This window comes from Parasteatoda tepidariorum, chromosome 3, assembly GCF_982258835.1.
Source record: "Parasteatoda tepidariorum strain Cologne lab strain chromosome 3, Ptep-v5.0, whole genome shotgun sequence".
NCBI classification, from domain to species: domain Eukaryota; kingdom Metazoa; phylum Arthropoda; class Arachnida; order Araneae; family Theridiidae; genus Parasteatoda; species Parasteatoda tepidariorum.
This window is the reverse complement of record NC_141757.1, coordinates 4,402,211-4,425,194: the sequence shown is the minus strand read 5'-3', so window position 1 is coordinate 4,425,194 and position 22,984 is coordinate 4,402,211. Positions and strand designations below refer to the sequence as shown.

At 34.6% G+C, this 22,984-nt stretch overlaps 1 long non-coding RNA gene across 1 annotated transcript in view; it reads left to right on the top strand.

Annotated features, from left to right (window-relative positions):
- The window catches only part of LOC147812717 (uncharacterized), a 312,970-nt gene extending 291,831 nt beyond the window's left edge, over positions 1-21,139 (top strand). The window contains exons 3-4 of the long non-coding RNA XR_015432366.1: positions 14,491-14,550; positions 19,465-21,139. This is a non-coding gene — a long non-coding RNA (uncharacterized LOC147812717). The remainder of the gene's footprint in view (positions 1-14,490; positions 14,551-19,464) is intronic.
- The last annotated feature ends 1,845 nt before the right edge of the window (positions 21,140-22,984 follow it).

Below are 22,984 nucleotides of genomic sequence, written 5' to 3'. Positions count from 1 at the left end.
CCCTGCGCCATCACAGCTCTGATATAGGTTCTTGTCTAGTTTATAGGTTTTTTGCTATTAATATCCTCCTGAAGATTTTTTAAGCATTTTGATTTGTAATACAATAATTTATTAATGATACCTGCTCTAGGGTCGATGCGAGCCGGGTGCGAATTTCGTATCGCCCAGCTATTGACGGGATTCGGGCCCTGTTCACCTCATTGGTGGGAGAAAACTCTGTCCTCTGCGCCATCACAGCTCTGATATAGGTTTTTGTCAGGTTTATAGGTTTTGTGTTCTTAATATCCTCTTCAAGATTTTTTAAGCATTTTAATTTGAAATAAAATAATTTATTAATGAAACCTGCTCTAAGGTCCATGCGATCCGGGTGCGGAATTCATATCGCCTGGCCATTGACAGGATTCGGGCCCTGTTCACCTCATTGGTGGGAGAAACCTCTCACCCCAGCGCCTTCACAGCTCTGATATAAGTTCTTGTCTAGTTTATTTGTTTTGTATTATTAATATCCTTAAGATTTTTCAAGCATTTTAATTTGTAATACAATATTTTATTAATGAAACCAGCTCTAGGGTCGATGCGAGCCGGGTGCGGAATTCGTGTCGCCCAGCCATTGACAGGATTCGGGCCCTGTTCACCTCATTGGTGTTAGAAAACTCTGTCCCCTGCGCCATCACAGCTCTGATATAGGTTCTTGTCTAGTTTATAGGTTTTGTGTTATTAATATCATCCTCAAGATTTTTTAAGCATTTTAATTTGTAATACAATAATTTATTAATGAAACCTGCTCTAGGGTCCATGCGATCCGGGTGCGAAATTCTTATCGCCCAGCCATTGACAGGATTCGGGCCTTGTTCACCTCATTGGTGGGAGAAAACTCTGTCCCCTGCGCCAACACAGCTCTGATATAGGTTTTTGTCTAGTTTATAGGTTTTTTGCTATTAATATCCTCCTGAAGATTTTTTAAGCATTTTAATTTGTAATACAATAATTTATTAATGAAACCAGCTCTAAGGTCGATGCGAGCCTTGTGCGAAATTCGTGTCGCCCAGCCATTGACAGGATTCGGGCCCTGTTCACCTCATTGGTGGGAAAAATCTCTGTCCCCTGCGCCATCACAGCTCTGATGTATGTTCTTGTCTGGTTTATAGGTTTTGTTTTATTAATATCCTCCTCAAAATTTTTTAATCATTTAAATTTGTAATACAATAATTTATTAATGAAACCAGCTCTAGGGTCGATGCGAGCCGGGTGCGAAATTCGTGTCGCCCAGCCATTGACAAGATTAGGGCCCTGTTCACCTCATTGGTGGGAAAAATCTCTGTCCCCTGCGCCATCACAGCTCTGATGTATGTTCTTGTCTGGTTTATAGGTTTTGTGTTATTAATATCCTCCTCAAAATTTTTTAATCATTTAAATTTGTAATACAATAATTTATTAATGAAACCAGCTCTAGGGTCGATGCGAGCCGGGTGCGAAATTCGTGTCGCCCAGCCATTGACAGGATTCGGGCCCTGTTCACCTGATTGGTGGGAGAAGACTCTGTCCCCTGCGCCATCACAGCTCTGATATAAGTTCTTGTCTAGTTTATAGGTTTTTTGCTATTAATATCCTCCAAGATTTTTTAAGCATTTAAATTTGTAATACAATAATTTATTAATGAAACCAGCTCTAAGGTCGATGCGAGCCGGGTGCGGAATTCATATCGCCCTGCCATTGACAGGATTCGGGCCCTCATTGGTGGGAGAAAACTCTGTCCCCTGCGCCATCACAGCTCTGATATAGGTTCTTGTCTTGTTTATAGATTTTGTGTTATTAATATCCCCCAAGATTTTTTAAGCATTTTAATTTGTAATACAATAATTTATTAATGAAACCAGCTCTAAGGTTGATGCGAGCCGGGTGCGGAATTCATATCACCCTGCCATTGACAGGATTCGGGCCCTGTTCACCTCATTGGTGGGAGAAAACTCTGTCCCCTGCGCCTTCACAGCTCTGATATAGGTTCTTGTCTAGTTTATAGGTTTTTTGCTATTAATATACTCCTGAAGATTTTTTAAGCATTTTAATTTGTAATACAATAATTTATTAATGAAACCAGCTCTAGGGTCGATGCGAGCCGGGTGCGAAATTCGTATCGCCTAGCCATTGACGGGATTCGGGCCCAGTTCACCTCATTGGTGGGAGAAAACTCTGTCCCCTGCGCCATCACAGCTCTGATATAGGTTCTTGTCTAGTTTATAGGTTTCGTGTTATTAATATCCTCTTCAAGATTTTTTAAGCATTTTAATTTTTTATACTATAATTTATTAATGAAACCAGCTCTAGGGTCGATGCAAGCCGGGTGCGGAATTCGTATCGCCCAGCTATTGACAGGATTCGGGCCCTGTTCACCTCATTGGTGGGAGAAAACTCTGTCCCCTGCGCAATCACAGCTCTGATATAGGTTCTTGTCTAGTTTATAGATTTTGTGCTATTAATATCCTCCTCTGGATTTTTTAAGCATTTTAATTTGTAATACAATAATTTATTAATGAAACCAGCTCTAGGGTCGATGCGAGCCGGGTGCGAAATTCGTGTCGCCCAGCCATTGACAGGATTCGGGCCCTGTTCACCTCATTGTTGGGAGAAAACTCTGTCCCCTGCGCCATCACAGCTCTGATATAGGTTCTTGTCTGGTTTATAGGTTTTGTGTTATTAATATCCTCCTCAAAATTTTTTAATCATTTAAATTTGTAATACAATAATTTATTAATGAAACCAGCTCTAGGGTCGATGCGAGCCGGGTGCGAAATTCGTGTCGCCCAGCCATTGACAGCATTCGGGCCCTGTTCACCTGATTGGTGGGAGAAGACTCTGTCCCCTGCGCCATCACAGCTCTGATATAAGTTCTTGTCTAGTTTATAGGTTTTTTGCTATTAATATCCTCCAAGATTTTTTAAGAATTTAAATTTGTAATACAATAATTTATTAATGAAACCAGCTCTAGGGTCGATGCGAGCCGGGTGCGAAATTCGTGTCGCCCAGCCATTGACAGGATTCGGGGCCCTGTTCACCTCATTGGTGGGAGAAACCTCTCACCCCAGCGCCTTCACAGCTCTGATATAGGTTCTTGCCTAGTTTATAGGTTTTGTATTATTAATATCCTCAAGATATTTTAAGCATTTTAATTTGTAATACAATAATTTATTAATGAAACCAGCTCTAAGGTTGATGCGAGCCGGGTGCGGAATTCATATCGCCCTGCCATTGACAGGATTCGGGCCCTCATTGGTGGGAGAAAACTCTGTCCCCTGCGCCATCACAGCTCTGATATAAGTTCTTGTCTAGTTTATAGGTTTTTTGCTATTAATATCCTCCTGAAGATTTTTTAAGCATTTTAATTTGTAATACAATAATTTATTAATGAAACCAGCTCTAAGGTCGATGCGAGCCGGGTGCGAAATTCGTGTCGCCCAGCCATTGACAGGATTCGGGCCCTGTTCACCTCATTGGTGGGAGAAGACTCTGTCCCCTGCGCCATCACAGCTCTGATATAAGTTCTTGTCTAGTTTATAGGTTTTTTGCTATTAATATCCTCCAAGATTTTTTAAGCATTTAAATTTGTAATACAATAATTTATTAATGAAACCAGCTCTAAGGTCGATGCGAGCCGGGTGCGGAATTCATATCGCCCTGCCATTGACAGGATTCGGGCCCTCATTGGTGGGAGAAAACTCTTTCCCCTGCGCCATCACAGCTCTGATATAGGTTCTTGTCTTGTTTATAGATTTTGTGTTATTAATATCCCCCAAGATTTTTTAAGCATTTTAATTTGTAATACAATAATTTATTATTGAAACCAGCTCTAGGGTCGACGCGAGCCGGGTGCGGAATTCGTGTCGCCCAGCCATTGACAGGATTCGGGCCCTGTTCACCTCATTGGTGGGAGAAAACTCTGTCCCCTGCGCCATCACAGCTCTGATATAAGTTCTTGTCTAGTTTATAGGTTTTTTGCTATTAATATCCTCCAAGATTTTTTAACCATTTAAATTTGTAATACAATAAATTATTAATGAAATCAGCTCTAAGGTTGATGCGAGCCGGGTGCGGAATTCATATCGCCCTGCCATTGACAGGATTCGGGCCCTGTTCACCTCATTGGTGGGAGAAAACTCTGTCCCCTGCGCCATCACAGCTCTGATATAGGTTCTTGTCTAGTTGATAGGTTTTTTGCTATTAATATCCTCCTGAAGATTTTTTAAGCATTTTAATTTGTAATACAATAATTTATTAATGAAACCAGCTCTAGGGTCGATGCGAGCCGGGTGCGAAATTCGTATCGCCTAGCCATTGACGGGATTCGGGCCCAGTTCACCTCATTGGTGGGAGAAAACTCTGTCCCCTGCGCCATCACAGCTCTGATATAGGTTCTTGTCTAGTTTATAGGTTTCGTGTTATTAATATCCTCTTCAAGATTTTTTAAGCATTTTAATTTTTTATACTATAATTTATTAATGAAACCAGCTCTAGGGTCGATGCGAGCCGGGTGCGGAATTCGTATCGCCCAGCTATTGACAGGATTCGGGCCCTGTTCACCTCATTGGTGGGAGAAAACTCTGTCCCCTGCGCAATCACAGCTCTGATATAGGTTCTTGTCTAGTTTATAGATTTTGTGTTATTAATATCCTCCTCTGGATTTTTTAAGCTTTTTAATTTGTAATACAATAATTTATTAATGAAACCAGCTCTAGGGTCGATGCGAGCCGGGTGCGAAATTCGTGTCGCCCTGCCATTGACAGGATTCGGGGCCCTGTTCACCTCATTGGTGGGAGAAACCTCTCACCCCAGCGCCTTCACAGCTCTGATATAGGTTCTTGCCTAGTTTATAGGTTTTGTATTATTAATATCCTCAAGATATTTTAAGCATTTTAATTTGTAATACAATAATTTATTAATGAAACCAGCTCTAAGGTCGATGCGAGCCGGGTGCGGAATTCATAGCGCCCTGCCATTGACAGGATTCGGGCCCTCATTGGTGGGAGAAAACTCTGTCGCCTGCGCCATCACAGCTCTGATATAGGTTCTTGTCTTGTTTATAGATTTTGTGTTATTAATATCCTCCAAGATTTTTTAAGCATTTTAATTTGTAATACAATAATTTATTAATGAAACCAGCTCTAGGGTCGACGCGAGCCGGGTGCTGAATTCGTGTCGCCCAGCCATTGACAGGATTCGGGCCCTGTTCACCTCATTGGTGGGAGAAGACTCTGTCCCCTGCGCCATCACAGCTCTGATATAAGTTCTTGTCTAGTTTATAGGTTTTTTGCTATTAATATCCTCCACGATTTTTTAAGCATTTAAATTTGTAATACAATAATTTATTAATGAAACCAGCTCTAAGGTCGATGCGAGCCGGTTGCGAAATTCGTGTCGCCCAGCCATTGACAGGATTCGGGCCCTGTTCACCTCATTGGTGGGAAAAATCTCTGTCCCCTGCGCCATCACAGCTCTGATGTATGTTCTTGTCTGGTTTATAGGTTTTGTGTTATTAATATCCTCCTCAAAATTTTTTAAGCATTTAAATTTGTAATACAATAATTTATTAATGAAACCAGCTCTAGGGTCGATGCGAGCCGGGTGCGAAATTCGTATCGTCTAGCCATTGACGGGATTCGGGCCCAGTTCACCTCATTGGTGGGAGAAAACTCTGTCCCCTGCGCCATCACAGCTCTGATATAGGTTCTTGTCTAGTTTATAGGTTTCGTGTTATTAATATCCTCTTCAAGATTTTTTAAGCATTTTAATTTTTTATACTATAATTTATTAATGAAACCAGCTCTAGGGTCGATGCGAGCCGGGTGCGGAATTCGTATCGCCCAGCTATTTACAGGATTCGGGCCCTGTTCACCTCATTGGTGGGAGAAAACTCTGTCCCCTGCGCAATCACAGCTCTGATATAGGTTCTTGTCTAGTTTATAGATTTTGTGTTATTAATATCCTCCTCTGGATTTTTTAAGCATTTTAATTTGTAAAACAATAATTTATTTATGAAACCAGCTCTAGGGTCGATGCGAGCCGGGTGCGAAATTCGTGTCGCCCAGCCATTGACAGGATTCGGGGCCCTGTTCACCTCATTGGTGGGAGAAACCTCTCACCCCAGCGCCTTCACAGCTCTGATATAGGTTCTTGCCTAGTTTATAGGTTTTGTATTATTAATATCCTCAAGATATTTTAAGGATTTTAATTTGTAATACAATAATTTATTAATGAAACCAGCTCTAAGGTCGATGCGAGCCGGGTGCGGAATTCATAACGCCCTGCCATTGACAGGATTCGGGCCCTCATTGGTGGGAGAAAACTCTTTCCCCTGCGCCATCACAGCTCTGATATAGGTTCTTGTCTTGTTTATAGATTTTGTGTTATTAATATCCCCCAAGATTTTTTAAGCATTTTAATTTGTAATACAATAATTTATTATTGAAACCAGCTCTAGGGTCGACGCGAGCCGGGTGCGGAATTCGTGTCGCCCAGCCATTGACAGGATTCGGGCCCTGTTCACCTCATTGGTGGGAGAAAACTCTGTCCCCTGCGCCATCACAGCTCTGATATAAGTTCTTGTCTAGTTTATAGGTTTTTTGCTATTAATATCCTCCAAGATTTTTTAACCATTTAAATTTGTAATACAATAAATTATTAATGAAATCAGCTCTAAGGTTGATGCGAGCCGGGTGCGGAATTCATATCGCCCTGCCATTGACAGGATTCGGGCCCTGTTCACCTCATTGGTGGGAGAAAACTCTGTCCCCTGCGCCATCACAGCTCTGATATAGGTTCTTGTCTAGTTGATAGGTTTTTTGCTATTAATATCCTCCTGAAGATTTTTTAAGCATTTTAATTTGTAATACAATAATTTATTAATGAAACCAGCTCTAGGGTCGATGCGAGCCGGGTGCGAAATTCGTATCGCCTAGCCATTGACGGGATTCGGGCCCAGTTCACCTCATTGGTGGGAGAAAACTCTGTCCCCTGCGCCATCACAGCTCTGATATAGGTTCTTGTCTAGTTTATAGGTTTCGTGTTATTAATATCCTCTTCAAGATTTTTTAAGCATTTTAATTTTTTATACTATAATTTATTAATGAAACCAGCTCTAGGGTCGATGCGAGCCGGGTGCGGAATTCGTATCGCCCAGCTATTGACAGGATTCGGGCCCTGTTCACCTCATTGGTGGGAGAAAACTCTGTCCCCTGCGCAATCACAGCTCTGATATAGGTTCTTGTCTAGTTTATAGATTTTGTGTTATTAATATCCTCCTCTGGATTTTTTAAGCTTTTTAATTTGTAATACAATAATTTATTAATGAAACCAGCTCTAGGGTCGATGCGAGCCGGGTGCGAAATTCGTGTCGCCCTGCCATTGACAGGATTCGGGGCCCTGTTCACCTCATTGGTGGGAGAAACCTCTCACCCCAGCGCCTTCACAGCTCTGATATAGGTTCTTGCCTAGTTTATAGGTTTTGTATTATTAATATCCTCAAGATATTTTAAGCATTTTAATTTGTAATACAATAATTTATTAATGAAACCAGCTCTAAGGTCGATGCGAGCCGGGTGCGGAATTCATAGCGCCCTGCCATTGACAGGATTCGGGCCCTCATTGGTGGGAGAAAACTCTGTCGCCTGCGCCATCACAGCTCTGATATAGGTTCTTGTCTTGTTTATAGATTTTGTGTTATTAATATCCTCCAAGATTTTTTAAGCATTTTAATTTGTAATACAATAATTTATTAATGAAACCAGCTCTAGGGTCGACGCGAGCCGGGTGCTGAATTCGTGTCGCCCAGCCATTGACAGGATTCGGGCCCTGTTCACCTCATTGGTGGGAGAAGACTCTGTCCCCTGCGCCATCACAGCTCTGATATAAGTTCTTGTCTAGTTTATAGGTTTTTTGCTATTAATATCCTCCACGATTTTTTAAGCATTTAAATTTGTAATACAATAATTTATTAATGAAACCAGCTCTAAGGTCGATGCGAGCCGGTTGCGAAATTCGTGTCGCCCAGCCATTGACAGGATTCGGGCCCTGTTCACCTCATTGGTGGGAAAAATCTCTGTCCCCTGCGCCATCACAGCTCTGATGTATGTTCTTGTCTGGTTTATAGGTTTTGTGTTATTAATATCCTCCTCAAAATTTTTTAAGCATTTAAATTTGTAATACAATAATTTATTAATGAAACCAGCTCTAGGGTCGATGCGAGCCGGGTGCGAAATTCGTATCGTCTAGCCATTGACGGGATTCGGGCCCAGTTCACCTCATTGGTGGGAGAAAACTCTGTCCCCTGCGCCATCACAGCTCTGATATAGGTTCTTGTCTAGTTTATAGGTTTCGTGTTATTAATATCCTCTTCAAGATTTTTTAAGCATTTTAATTTTTTATACTATAATTTATTAATGAAACCAGCTCTAGGGTCGATGCGAGCCGGGTGCGGAATTCGTATCGCCCAGCTATTTACAGGATTCGGGCCCTGTTCACCTCATTGGTGGGAGAAAACTCTGTCCCCTGCGCAATCACAGCTCTGATATAGGTTCTTGTCTAGTTTATAGATTTTGTGTTATTAATATCCTCCTCTGGATTTTTTAAGCATTTTAATTTGTAAAACAATAATTTATTTATGAAACCAGCTCTAGGGTCGATGCGAGCCGGGTGCGAAATTCGTGTCGCCCAGCCATTGACAGGATTCGGGGCCCTGTTCACCTCATTGGTGGGAGAAACCTCTCACCCCAGCGCTTTCACAGCTCTGATATAGGTTCTTGCCTAGTTTATAGGTTTTGTATTATTAATATCCTCAAGATATTTTAAGGATTTTAATTTGTAATACAATAATTTATTAATGAAACCAGCTCTAAGGTCGATGCGAGCCGGGTGCGGAATTCATAACGCCCTGCCATTGACAGGATTCGGGCCCTCATTGGTGGGAGAAAACTCTGTCCCCTGCGCCATCACAGCTCTGATATAGGTTCTTGTCTAGTTTATAGATTTTGTGTTATTAATATCCTCCTCTGGATTTTTTAAGCATTTTAATTTGTAATACAATAATTTATTAATGAAACCAGCTCTAGGGTCGATGCGAGCCGGGTGCGAAATTCGTGTCGCCCAGCCATTGACAGGATTCGGGGCCCTGCTCACCTCATTGGTGGGAGAAACCTCTCACCCCAGCGCCTTCACAGCTCTGATATAGGTTCTTGTCTAGTTTATAGGTTTTGTATTATTAATATCCTCAAGATTTTTTAAGCATTTTAATTTGTAATACAATATTTTATTAATGAAACCAGCTCTAGGGTCGATGCGAGCCGGGTGCGGAATTCGTATCGCCCAGCTATTGACTGGATTCGGGCCTTGTTCACCTCATTGGTGGGAGAAAACTCTGTCCCCTGCTCCATCACAGCTCTGATATAGGTTCTTGTCTAGTTTATAGATTTCGTGTTATTAATATCCTCTTCAAGATTTTTTAAGCATTTTAAATTGTAATACAATAATTTATTAATGAAACCAGCTCTAGGGTGGATGCGAGCCGGGTGCGGAATTCATATCGCCCTGCCATTGACAGGATTCGGGCCCTGTTCACCTCATTGGTGGGAGAAAACTCTGTCCCCTTCGCCATCACAGCTCTGATATAGGTTCTTGTCTAGTTTATAGATTTTGTGTTATTAATATCCTCTTCAAGATTTTTTGAGCATTTTAATTTGTAATACAATAATTTATTAATGAAACTAGCTCTAGGGTCGATGCGAGCCGGGTGCGGAATTCGTATCGCCCAGCTATTGACAGGATTCGGGTCTTGTTCACCTCATTGGTGGGAGAAAACTCTGTCCCCTGCGCCTTCACAGCTCTGATATAGGCTCTTGTCTAGTTTATAGATTTTGTGTTATTAATATCCTCTTCAAGATTTTTTAAGCATTTTAATTTGTAATACAATAATTTATTAATGAAGCCAGCTCTAGGGTCGATGCGAGCCGGGTGCGGAATTCGTATCGCCTAGCAATTGACAGGATTTGGGCCCAGTTCACCTCATTGGTGGGAGAAAACTCTGTGTCTTGCGCCATCACAGCTCTGATATAGGTTCTTGTCTAGTTTATAGATTTTGTGTTATTAATATCCTCTTCAAGATTTTTTAAGCATTTTAAATTGTAATACAATAATTTATTAATGAAACCAGCTCTAGGGTCGATGCGAGCCGGGTGCGGAATTCGTATCGCCCAGCTATTGACGGGATTCGGTCCCTGTTCACCTCATTGGTGGGAGAAAACTCTGTCTCCTGCGCCATCACAGCTCTGATATAGGTTCTTGTCTAGTTTATAGATTTTGTGTTATTAATATCCTCTTCCAGATTTTTTAAGCATTTTAATTTGTAATACTATAATTTATTAATGAAACCAGCTCTAGGGTCGATGCGACCCGGGTGCGGAATTCGTATCGCGCAGCTATTCAGAGGATTCGGGCCTTGTTCACCTCATGGGTGGGAGAAAACTCTGTCCCCTGCGCCATCACAGCTCTGATATAGGTTCTTGTCTAGTTTATAGATTTTGTGTTATTAATATCCTCCTCAAGATTTTTTAAGCATTTTAATTTGTAATACAATTATTTATTAAAGAAACCAACTCTTAGGTCTATGCGAGCCGGGTGCGGAATTCATATCGACTAGTCATCATCAGTATTTGAACCCGGCTCACCTCATTGAAAGCTGATCGCTCTATTCCTTCAGGCATCATGTCATTAAAACAATGTCTTACATATTGCCTTGAAATATACCAATTGTGCATTTTCGTTTTTATTATTTTTTTTTACTAGTATCATATTAAAACACGCCATGAATATCTGAAACTCTGAGTGACAATTAAGTATAAAACTATACTTTGCAAGGTCTTAAATTTGGTAATGTGTAAAAGACAACATAGTGAAAAAATACTTAATTGATCAGATCTTAGAAATTCAGATCTTAGGTTCCCTATCTGTAACTTAGCAAAACAAAAAATTTCAAAGCTCTTTTAAAAAAAAAGTATTTAAGTTCTTTTTTGCAAATTGTTCAATACTTTATATATACATTTTTTCATTCTGTTAAGCGTTATTAACTAATTATCCCACATCAACGTGACTAATTCATTTCGTCGATATAATTGTTCCTTACTATAAGGTCTAAAATTTTTAACAAAAAAGAGCTCAAGAGCTCTTTCTTTAAAAAAAAAAAAGATAAATGTTTACTAATTCTGAAATAGATCTTAATTGGTTTCAAAAAGATTAAAATACCGTCTTTCAAAATATTTACAAAAATTGAAGTATCTCGGAAGTTCTGTTTTTATATTTTCTTTTTACGCCACATTACGAAAATAAACAAATTTTAATTTGATCTTTAAATCAAGTAACTAAAATTTGCAATGTCTAATTCTTTTCAAAATAACTTTGTTCAAGAAAATTTTTAGCTGCTTTAAATAAAAATTAGGTGACCGCAAATATAGTATTTTCAATGTGAGGCCAAATTCATAAACTTAGCGAATAAGGTAAAATGTATTAATTTTAAACTTGCGTAATTTTTTTTAAATAATTCCTTCCTTGAAATGTTTGACACCTCTTTTCAGATATAAGTAGTTGGGATAAAAATTGTACAGAAGCAGCTAAAAAATTATCAAGAAGAATAACGTTTAAAAAAAGTATGATAGTTGTAGTTCATTTACGTCGCTCTAGAGCTGCACAATGAGCTATTGGCGACGGTCTGAGAGTTATCTAAAAAAAAAAAAATTATGATAATAGAATATAAACTTGTCAAATCTAATATTTTTAATGACAAAACTTTTTAATGGGTATTTTGCATTATTAGTGTCATCCATCTATTAAGATTCAACTCTCTCCCATTTCGAATAAATTATGAATTTCTAATTTGTATGATTTGGAAAGTTCTGAATAAAATGCGTGTCATCTTCACGAATCTCTCATGGTGCGAAGCGTTTTTAAAAAGCACTTAAAGGTGCTTATTTCTGATTTTTGTTTTCTGAAAGCCCTTATAGATAATTTATTTTATTGGGTGTTCTTAAAAAATTGCTTCATTTTCTCTTTTCGAAAATGAAATTATTTTTTCTTTATCCAGTTCGAATTTTGCCACGCGTTACGCAAAAGCATGCTTTTCACATAGTTTTCTTCGTCAACGTTTTCTCAATTCTGTCAACCACAATATATTTCGGTGTACTATCAGTCCGTAGCGTATGAAAGCGCCAATCATTTTACATATTTCATGAAATACTTCACGCTGGGTTCGGGGTAATTCTTGCACTCTCATTTCAAATCAAATTCAATTAAAAGGAAATTACATTCATAACTTCCATCATATTCGAAAAGAAGACAACATATTCGTCAATGTTTAAGCAAACAAAAAATCGATAATTTTCGTGCAGAAAATGTTTGAGGCCTTCTAATCACATTTTTAAAAAAAATAAGAACTTTCATTGCGAAAAAAAAATGCTCGATATAAGTAAATTAAAATAATTTTTCTGCTGAAAGCATTTAAAATCTTCACGTAGACTTACCAAAAATAGGTTGAAAAATTTTAATAAATGAATTGTAAATAATAATGTAAACTGTAACGTCCTGATAGGAAATGATATTTTCTAATAATGATAATAAAACCATTTCGAGATTAATCCCCTGTAGTATTAAATAAATAAACGTTATATTGAAATGACTGGATAATAAATAGTATATTATCTATTTAAAATAAAACAGTTACTAAATAAATCTCAATGTAGCGAAAATTTAAATGTATTGAACAGCGCGTAAACCTTGCCCAAAATGCAGCAAAAAAAATAAACTAAATGTTTCTGTTTTGTTTATAAATAGTTCAGTAGAATTTTTTGTCGTATCTTCGAATATGATTTAATTTTGAGTGAAAAAAGATGAAATTAGTGAATTATTGATGCAAATGTTATATTGAAGCGTCTAAGTAATAAATGATTCGCAATCAAAATAAATTGAGCAAATAAAAATATGTAAGTACAAAGTAAAGTAAAACGTAAAAATAAAAATTGCGCACAGTAATGCATAAAGTGAAGCGAAAATATAAGGTGTAAAAAGTAAAATATTTAATGAAGTAGAATATGAGTTTAGTACAATGAAGTAAAAAAAAAAGCGTAAAATGAAACGAAACATAAAATATTAAGCAGAAATTATAGCAGAGAATAAAGAGTAGTAAAATGTGAACTATCAGGAAAAGTTAAAGCGTTTAAAATATGAAGTATAATGTAAAGTGGTACGTAAAAAGTGAGGTAAAGTGAAGCAAAAAGTAAATTTTTTTTTAAAAAAGCGTAAGTAAAAAATACGGAGTTAAATAAACATGAAGTAAAAATCGGAAAATACAAAAAGGGAAGTATATAAAAAAAAATCAAGCATAGTAGAAAGCATAGCTTAATAAAATGGGTAAAACATTAAGAAACGTGTAAAGCAAATTATTCCCCTTGAATTAAAGGTAAATTCAAGGGAAGAGTATATACAGTAAAGTGTAAAATAAAGCATCAACTATAAAATTGAATATCGAATAATATAAAGCAAAAAATATAAAAAACTATCATGTAGAGAATAAAATAAAGCTTGAAGTATAAAACAATGCTTAAAGTAAAAATTATATTAAAATGTAAAATATAGTAAAGTAAAGAAGACTCTAAAATATAATGTAGTAAAAAATACAGCATATATTAAAGTACTGTATGAAATAGAAGCGTCAAGTAAACAAAGCATAAATAAAAGTATGAAGTAAAATAGAATGTGAAGTATAAATTAAATTATAAAATGCAAAGTAAACAACTAGTAAAGTAATGCGTAAAGTAAAAAGTGGAAAGCATAATGTAAAAATTGTATAAACTAAAAAGTAAGCGTAGAATTAAATGTAAAATAAAATGCGTGTCAAGTGGAAATTAGAAGGTTAAGTAAAACGTGAAGTATAAATTACAGTGTAAGATAAAAAGTAAAGCATAAAACATAAAGTGAAGCTTAATGTAAAATAACCAAATCTCATCTTTTACTTAAGTAAGAAAGTAACAACGCACTATCTTGCTCTAATTTTGGCTCTTACTGAAGTAATCTAATTTATAGAATTCAAATAAACAAGGTAACTTTTCAAAAATTTAAATTAGTAGATATTTCAATTCATTTTAGTGAAGAGTATTCATTATTTCTGTTAAAAATCTTGATCTATGAAACACGTAACAGCAATTGTTGGCCAACTTTTATTTTAAATTTGTTAATTAAGTTATTTTAATTGCTATTTTTTAAAAGAAAAATTTAAAAAAAAATAATGTGATTTAAATGTCTTACGCAGGCGTGGCTCATATCCCATCTGCCACTTGTCAGAAAAAGAAAAAAAAATCACAAACCCCTACCTCCTTTGTGTCCTTGCATAATGCTTGAAAGATCCCTATAATGTGACATAAGTATTAATGTAATAATAATAAATATGTGATGTTTTTTCAGCTTTCGAAAACTTCATGAAGTACAAATTCAACGATGATTCGACATCTTAGCTTTTTAGAGGTAAGTAATATAAAAGAAGAGTTTAATAATTTTCATGTTCATATGAACCAACATTTATATAAACAAAGAGCTATATAAATAAAGACATCAAACCTCATTTCGTATACTAAAAAGAATTTGCGTCCAAAACTTAGCCTAGACGACAACTTATATGTCAAAAACTCAAACAATAAAACAATTGTTTTCGTTCAGAAAATTTTTGTAGACCTTCCAATCAAGTTAAATCAATTTACAAAAAAAGGGAAGGGCTACGCAAAAAAAAAAAAAAAAAAAAAAAAAAAACCGCGATACATGCAAATTACAGGGTGGCTGCGAAATAGTGTTACAAATATCGAATCATTTTGTTTTATAGATATTAAATTGAAAATGATAGATACACAAATATGATGAACACTATAAATGGAAGTTAACCTTAAAATTTTTTTTAATTCGAACAGGCCTCCATCTTTATCGATTACTAAAGATTATCTCTTACACCATTGTCCGATGGCGGCCCGAATAATTTTAAGAGGTAATTGGTCCCATTCACACAATAAAAAAAGCTATTGGTGGGTCTGTGCTGCTCAGCATTCACTTAAGACTCTAAACCCCAAACACAATAGTCTAGAGCAGTTTTCCCCAACCTTCTTATCACTGCGGACCAGTCAACGTTAGATAATTTTACCACTGTGGAGGGGGGGGGACATTGATAGCTTATATTTAAACATTCCTTCAAAATAAAATACAGTACACCAAAAAATAAACATAAAGTGATTTAACATTTTAACTTACTAGAACGTTAAATCAATGAGAACCCTGAGCTTGTTTCTTTGCAATGAAACGGTTCCATCTGCGGGTAATCGGAGACAATGGTACATTACAAGTATTAAAAAATTTATGTCACTACCTTCGGGGGTCCCTTTTTTTTTTAAATAAATAAAATTTTAATGGAGCGAAGATATTTTAATTTGGTGTATAAACCTAGGAATTTAAAATCAGTTTCAATGAAATGGGCGGTCGGTACCATTTGATCCGGGGGTTGGGGAACACTGGTCTAGAGGATTAAGATCTAGTGAAGAAGAGGGACAATCTTCTTGCTTAATAAATTTGAGACAATTGACATGGAACCAAGCCTATGTTATTTTGGCTTCGTGTGACGGTGCAGAATCTTGCTAAAATATCCATACCTTTTTGGTATACAATCTGTCAGCATGTGTAGCCAATACTTCCTTTTTGTAATATTCAGCATTGACTTTCGATGTTACCCCGTTATCGATGAATTTCAGAGAAAAATTTTCCGTTATTTGACACAGCAACCCAAACCATTACAGAAATCTTGTACTGAAAGCGTTGAACAGTTCTTAAACTTTCAGGTATAGCATCGAAGGTTGCTGAATATACATTATTTTTAGCATTATAACTTTTTTGTGTGCAAAATATTTACACATCAGAAAAGACTATTCGGTTAACAATTTGTTACTGTGCCGGTCAAGCGATTTCTTGCACCATCGCAACTTTTTTAATTTTTGAGCAGTTGTCAAACCTTGAACTTTTCTTTTGAGATAAGGGCGGAAACCCAAGTCTATATTCAACAGAAATTGCTTAGACTCTCGCTCACTTCTGCAACCATTTTATTAGTAGGGCTCTGTGGATTTTTTTGTATCTTTTCAGGAGTTTTAAAATGCTCATTTTTGTTAGAAATGACCTGGGACGATCTTTACAGCTTTTAGTATCCAATAATCGATTTATAGTTCTATATATAAATGCTCTATTGTATCCAAGTGATTTTAATTGCTTGAAGATTTCTACCTGCAGAAAATCCGTGATCGAAAAGCTTTAAAAAGCTTCAGTCCTTTCGATTTCATCCTTAAATTTATTCTAAATGCTTTGCTTTATGCAAGAATCGTCTGCACTTATAGAAAGCGCCAATCACAGGAATAGTGAGAGAGAAATTGTTTTGCCAATTGATTAAAATTAATTATTTTTTGGTGTAACTGTATTTTGTAGCTACCCTGTAAAATGATTAAATTTCCTGCTGGAAATGTTCAAAATCTTGACGAGGACTGAAGAAAAATTAAAAATTTTTAATCAATGAATTATAGATTACTAATTAATTGTAACAAGTCCTGATAGGGAACTGTGCTTTCTAATAAAGAGAATAAAACCATCTCGAGATCAATCACCTGTAGTATTAACACCTTGAATGCCACGCTAATTTTACATGGCTTGATCGTCTGGCCAGAATTATTTTCTCAGTATATATTGCATTAATTTCTTCAAACCATTTTAGTAGCGATAATAATACGAGACGCATCCAGAAAGTAAGTTTCCCGGTGTTTTCTCCTTTAAAGTAAACGTAATTAGCCGTGTCAATTGCGCATGCGTAATAAATCCCTGACGTATGAATCATATGCCAGCCGAAGAGGTCCCTCCTCGTTCCAGCAGCTTTGGAAGCTTTTATTCCTTCTCCTGCCACCTGCGAGGTTCGGTCAGTGATAAAGTTCTTGAATGCGCAAAGCATTGCGAAAATTGAAATTCATCGTCAGGTCTATGGGCCGAACATCTTGAGTAAGTAGATGGCGCATCGCTGGTGTAAGCAGTTTTAAAATGCTCGTCCACATACGGCTCGACGCGCAGATGTTTTGACAGAATTTGGCTGGGAGTTGTTTGATCATCCACCCTACAGCCCTGATCTTGCTCCCAGCGATTTTCACCTTTTCGTGCACCTCAAGTAATTCCTGTCCTCCGGTAAGCGTTTTGGCAAGAACGTAGAGTTGAAGACGTCTGTCACACGCTGGTTCCATTCAATGGCGGCAGAGTTCTACGACAGAGGGATACAAAAGTTGATTCCACGATACGACAAGTGTCCCAATTGTGATGGTGGCTATGTAGAAAAGTAGCTGAAACATTGCTGTACTTGTTGCCAATAAATATGTTCCTGAAAGTATGAGTTCTTCTTTGAAAAAAAATAGGGAAACTTACTTTCTTTATGCCCCTCGTATCCAAAAATTAAAAGTATTAAAAATTTACTCGAATTATGTGCTTCTTATAATCTTGGCTTCACCCGTGACCCCCGTGGCTCTACAAACAAACTCATGGCCGTTCACCGGTGACCCCCATGGCATTCAACGTGGTAAATTATTAAACGTTTTATTGAAAAGTCTTGATAAAGAATGATAACATTATCCAAATAAAATAAAAGTTTTAAATTAAATCTCAAAGTAGCAATAAAGTATTATATTTATTGAACTGCGGTTAAACCTTGTTCATTTTGACATAGTGCTAAAAATGAGGTAAAAATGAAATAAAATTGAAAAGCCTAAAATAAATGAATTTTTCGGTCATAAATAACTAAGAATTACTAAGTCGAGTTTTCCTCGATTATGATCTTATTTTTCATTAAAAAAAAAACATTAAATTAGTAAATTAGAAGCATAAATTACATAATGTTTTACTGAATCATCCCGATATTAAATCATGCGAAAACCAAATTAAATTAAATTTAAGCATGAAATAAAGTGCAAAAATTAATATAAATAGTAAAATAGGAATTGTACATAGTAGTAATATATAAAATACTTGTATAAAGTAAAGCTTAAAATATAAGGAATGCATACTTTTTACTTCACTAAACATGTTACTCTTTAAAGTAAAAGTAGAAATTATTGAAAGAATAAAGATTAGTAAAGAGTAAAGTACCGGGTAAACTAAAAGCGAAAAGTATAAAATGCAAAGTATAGAAAAAAGTTAAACATAATATAAAGTATACCGTAAGTAAAGCATAAAATATAAGGAAAAGTGTAAAGTATAATGAAAAGAGCGAAGCAAATAAAGGGTAAGATAGCGTGAAATATATAGGAAAGTATAAACCAAAGCTTTAAATGTAAAGTAAAATATAAAATAACGTAAAGCAATTTAAAATAATTTAACCAAAATGTAAAACGCGCAAAGCAATGTAAAATAATAATGTAATAAGCAATAATAATAATAAGCAAAATAAATAATAATAGCATAATATAAAATATTGGAAGGCGTAAAATATAAACAAAATATAGTAAAAAGATTAAGTAAAGTATAAAGTATAAAAAATTTATAAAATGCAATATCATAAAGTAAAGCGTCTGGTTTAAAGTAAATTTTGAAAAAGAAGCGTCATGTAAACGAAGCGTAAAGTGTGAAGTAAAACATAATGTGAAATGTAAGTTAAATCTACATTTAATCTAAATTTAATATTTTCCAGATAAAAACGTATAAAGTGAAGAGTAACGAATAGTAAAATATGTGTAAAGTAAATAATAAAATGAAATATAATCGAATATGAATAATAGTGTCAATTAAAGTACAAAGTAAATAAGTTAAGTAAACTAAATTGAAAGCGTATAAAAATTAAAAGTTGAATATAAAATTAAGATTTAAAAAAAAATAATAAGCGTAAAAAATACTGCTAAATAAAACAATACTACTAAAATATAACGTGAAAAGTAAATGTAATGAGTAAAAGTAACGCAATGAGAAAAATGACGCGTAAAATGGATTGAAACTGATGGTTTAACGGTAAAAGTTTTGCCATAATAATTTGGTCAACATTTCATACATATGTTTAATTGTTCTGATATAATTTATTAAAGGGTTTTCAAAGAGATCATTATTATGCTAATGCTACAGGTAAAGATAAAAATGATTTTTCGAGTACACTTGTTCGTAAAATTTTGACGAGATAAATGGTATAATTAAAAGTACCCTTATTCAGTTACGGTAGAGGGAAAGCATTTGGCCTTGAACCACACAATATGGTGGTCTCGAGAGGGTATGGCAGTCACTTTTCTGAAGTTGTCTTTTCTTCTCTACTCTATGAATAAGAAACAAAAGTTTTGCAAACATTATGAATTGTAAAAGCATGTTATAAAGAGGTAATATAGTGTTATTTATTTACAGGATCTTAAGATACTTGGAAAAGTGAGAGTTAAAATCGACAAGTCGCAAAACTGTTTAGAAGATGATGGTATGTTATAATTGAACGTACGCCACCCCTGTCATTTCGTTACAGTCTCCAACGTACACTAAATTTACTCCTACATATTCAAGAATAATTTGATTTAAAATCTTCTATAAACTGAAAGGTTCGCCGCATGTTATGATGTTCAACAATTCACGTCACAGGGGAGGTTTGAGTGAGAAAGTTCCATTGAAAGAAGATTATTTTCGAAGAAATAAACGAGAACTGTAAAGGCGGCCAAGTTAACTTACTAAAATGTTTAATTATATTTTTATATTAATTATATTTCATTATACTTTATTTATACTCATATTTTATTTATACTTATAATTTTATTTATACTTATAATTTTATTTATACTTATAATTTTATTTATACTTATAATTTTATTTATACTTACAATTTTATTATTATTATTTATACTTTATATGTAATTTTCTTATTCTTGTGAATCTAATTAAAATGTATTGCGTGTGTGTTTCTTACTTAACCCCTAAAACATGCAATAAGGTATTGAAAACAAGAATATCACTTTAAACTAAATTACTCTTGAAATATAATAAATTAACAGCATCTTAATTTTATCGAAGTAATAGTTAAAATGCTATTGGAGCAAAAAATAAATCCCTTTTTTAACAAGTTATGTGAGATATAATTAAATTGGAATTCACTTTCTCATTTTGTAGCTCTATTACAAGTAATCACGCTTAGTTAGATACGATGTATATTATATCAGATATTAATAATTCTGAACATAAATTAGAAATTGATTAATTGCTATATAAAGATGGACTTACTCTCTAAATAACCGATCAGTTCGGTAAATACAAAATATCTAACAACTGCTTCTAGCAAACTGTGTAATAAATATTTGAAAATTATGGTTTCTGTAACCGAGAAAATTATAAGACATACAGAAAAAAGCAAAAGTTAAGTGCTTAAAAGCAGCGCATAAAGATAAGGATTAATTTATTATGTCAGGAAAATCGTTAAACACTAAAAATTGTTAAACACTAAAATTACAATATTTATATTTTAAAAAAAGGTTTTGCAGGCTTAAATAATTGTTTTAAAAGAACTAAGACAGCTGCTTTTAAAATGTTAAAAGAAGTACATGTTTTCACTTAAAATGGGAATTAATTCTTTAGTCAGCTCGGTAGCCATCGATGCATACGCTGCTACATTTTAAACGTCCTAGAAAATGAGACAATTTAAAGTTTTTATTTTACTTGAGTTAGAGGAATTTTAGAAGTATTTATGCATTTCAGTTTTCTGTAAGGTTTTGGAATACATACGAAAAAAGCGTCGTGATAATACATTTTTTCTTTTAATTAATCTTTGTTTGAATTATGCAGGGTTGATTGTGCTCCGGAAAAAATCTGGAATTTTCGCTAACAGTGATCCGGAAGGTTCAAATAATCATTCATCACTGAAGTTTCCGGAAATCAAATTTTCAAAGGTGGAGCTTATAACACAGTTTATTTATTTGTTTGAAAGGGAGAGGGTCTTATATTCATGATTAATATTAATTTTTTATCAGTAAATAGTTGTTATAATCATAAACGAAAGAAAGAAAGACATTTGAAATTTTAATTACTTCTCCAGGTCATCATAGGTATGTGTAGAATTAAAATGTGTTTTAAGTAAACTAAAAAGTTTTGAGAAGAAGGCAAAAAGCCTTGTTTAAATTTTTTTCAATTAAACTTTTTTTTTTTAACTCGAGTAATTTTCCGGAATTTTTACTTGGGCTCACAATCACCCCTGATTATTAAATGTAACCTATAAAAATGAAATTTAAAACTACACAAATTCAGAATAAAAAAAAATTCAAATTGGAAAAATAAAATAAAAACTCAATTGGAAATAAATTTAATGTTAAATTAACTATTTTTTCCCACATTAGTAAGTAAGTTAAAATAATCAAATTCCACCTGAAGGAAAATTTTAAATATCACATATACCTAGATATGTTTACAAATTCAATAACTAAAATGTGGAAGTGGAAAATTATACCTTGCAAATGAATTAAAAGAAAAAAGCAGGAATTTATACTCTTACTGATGTCATCACACATGTGACGTCAACATAACATGCGTCTATATTAATTTATATAAATATTAGCATCGAGTCCTTTAATTAAAATAAATCTTTAAATAGATTGGTTTTGGTTCGCCAAATAAATTTTAAAAATCGTATTACTTAACTTTTCGGGATAGTATAAAAATTGCGCTAGAAAATCTTAATTTTTAAATATAAAAATTAAATTACTGATTTTTGTTTTTTTTAGTCAAAAGTGGCTGCAGAAAATTATAATTTGACTGCTTTTAGTTTTCACTGAGAAATCCAAAATACGGCCGATATGACCTATTTAATAACTCTAAAACTAATTCGAAATACAAACTGAAACTAGTTATTCATTTTCTCTAACAATAGTAGCGTTTGAATTTAAAACAATCACAATTCTTTTATTAACAGTTTTCACCAAACTGAATTACGCGACGCAAAACAGCGATTTTATCTTTGACGTATAACAACTCAACTAATCCAACATTTGGATAAAAGATTTTTTTAATATTTTTCTGTAAGTCTGTAAAATTTTATTTAATAGGTTTTGAGTTATGACAGAGAAAAGTGCGCTCGGTAAAAATTTTCTGAAACGGTAGTGGTGGCATCAACAGTTTTATTTAATAAAGAGACATAACTTATTTTGCTGATGAAACACAAGCACCTTCAGAATTTAAAACTTTAATGAGCGTATCGTATATACCAGATAAAGTTTCCGAGCAAAACGATAAAAGTAGACTAAGGTAGAAAAATAATCCATCTGAGTTCTGTAAGCCATGGCGTACTAATATTAATCTGTAATAATAATATTTGTTTCATCCATGAGCGTTTAGGGGTACGCGCACGGTACATTTTAGACGAATTCCAGGTTGCAATCTTGAGCAGGAGCATTTCATCAACTGTAATTTAAATAAATTATAATAACTGATGTATTGAACAATAATGAAGAACACTGCACTGAGTCCACTGTTTAAAAAAAAATTACTTTTTTTTACTTGAATTTCATAGCTTTCCTTTGTCAAGATTTTTATTCAAGCAAGTAGAGTCTAATTTATATCAGAAAATAATTGTCTATTTAAAATATTTTAAGAGTTTCGAATAGATAGCAAACCACTTATTTCATCAGCAAAACATAAATAATTTTCACTTTGAGAGTCGTAAAACTATCATTTAAAAACGCTTGTGTTTTAACTTTCAAGACAAAGCGGTCAAATAGGCAGGCACAAGCTAATCGTTTCGTATGAGCCAATCTATAATTTCTACAAAATGGTATGATAATATTAAAATGGCTGTCATAAACTCTTCATGAATTAGACTAGCATATATTTGTTGTTAAATGGGATACTTTTTGCAGCATGAAGTCTAAAGGCAAAATAGAACTCAATAGTTTTATAA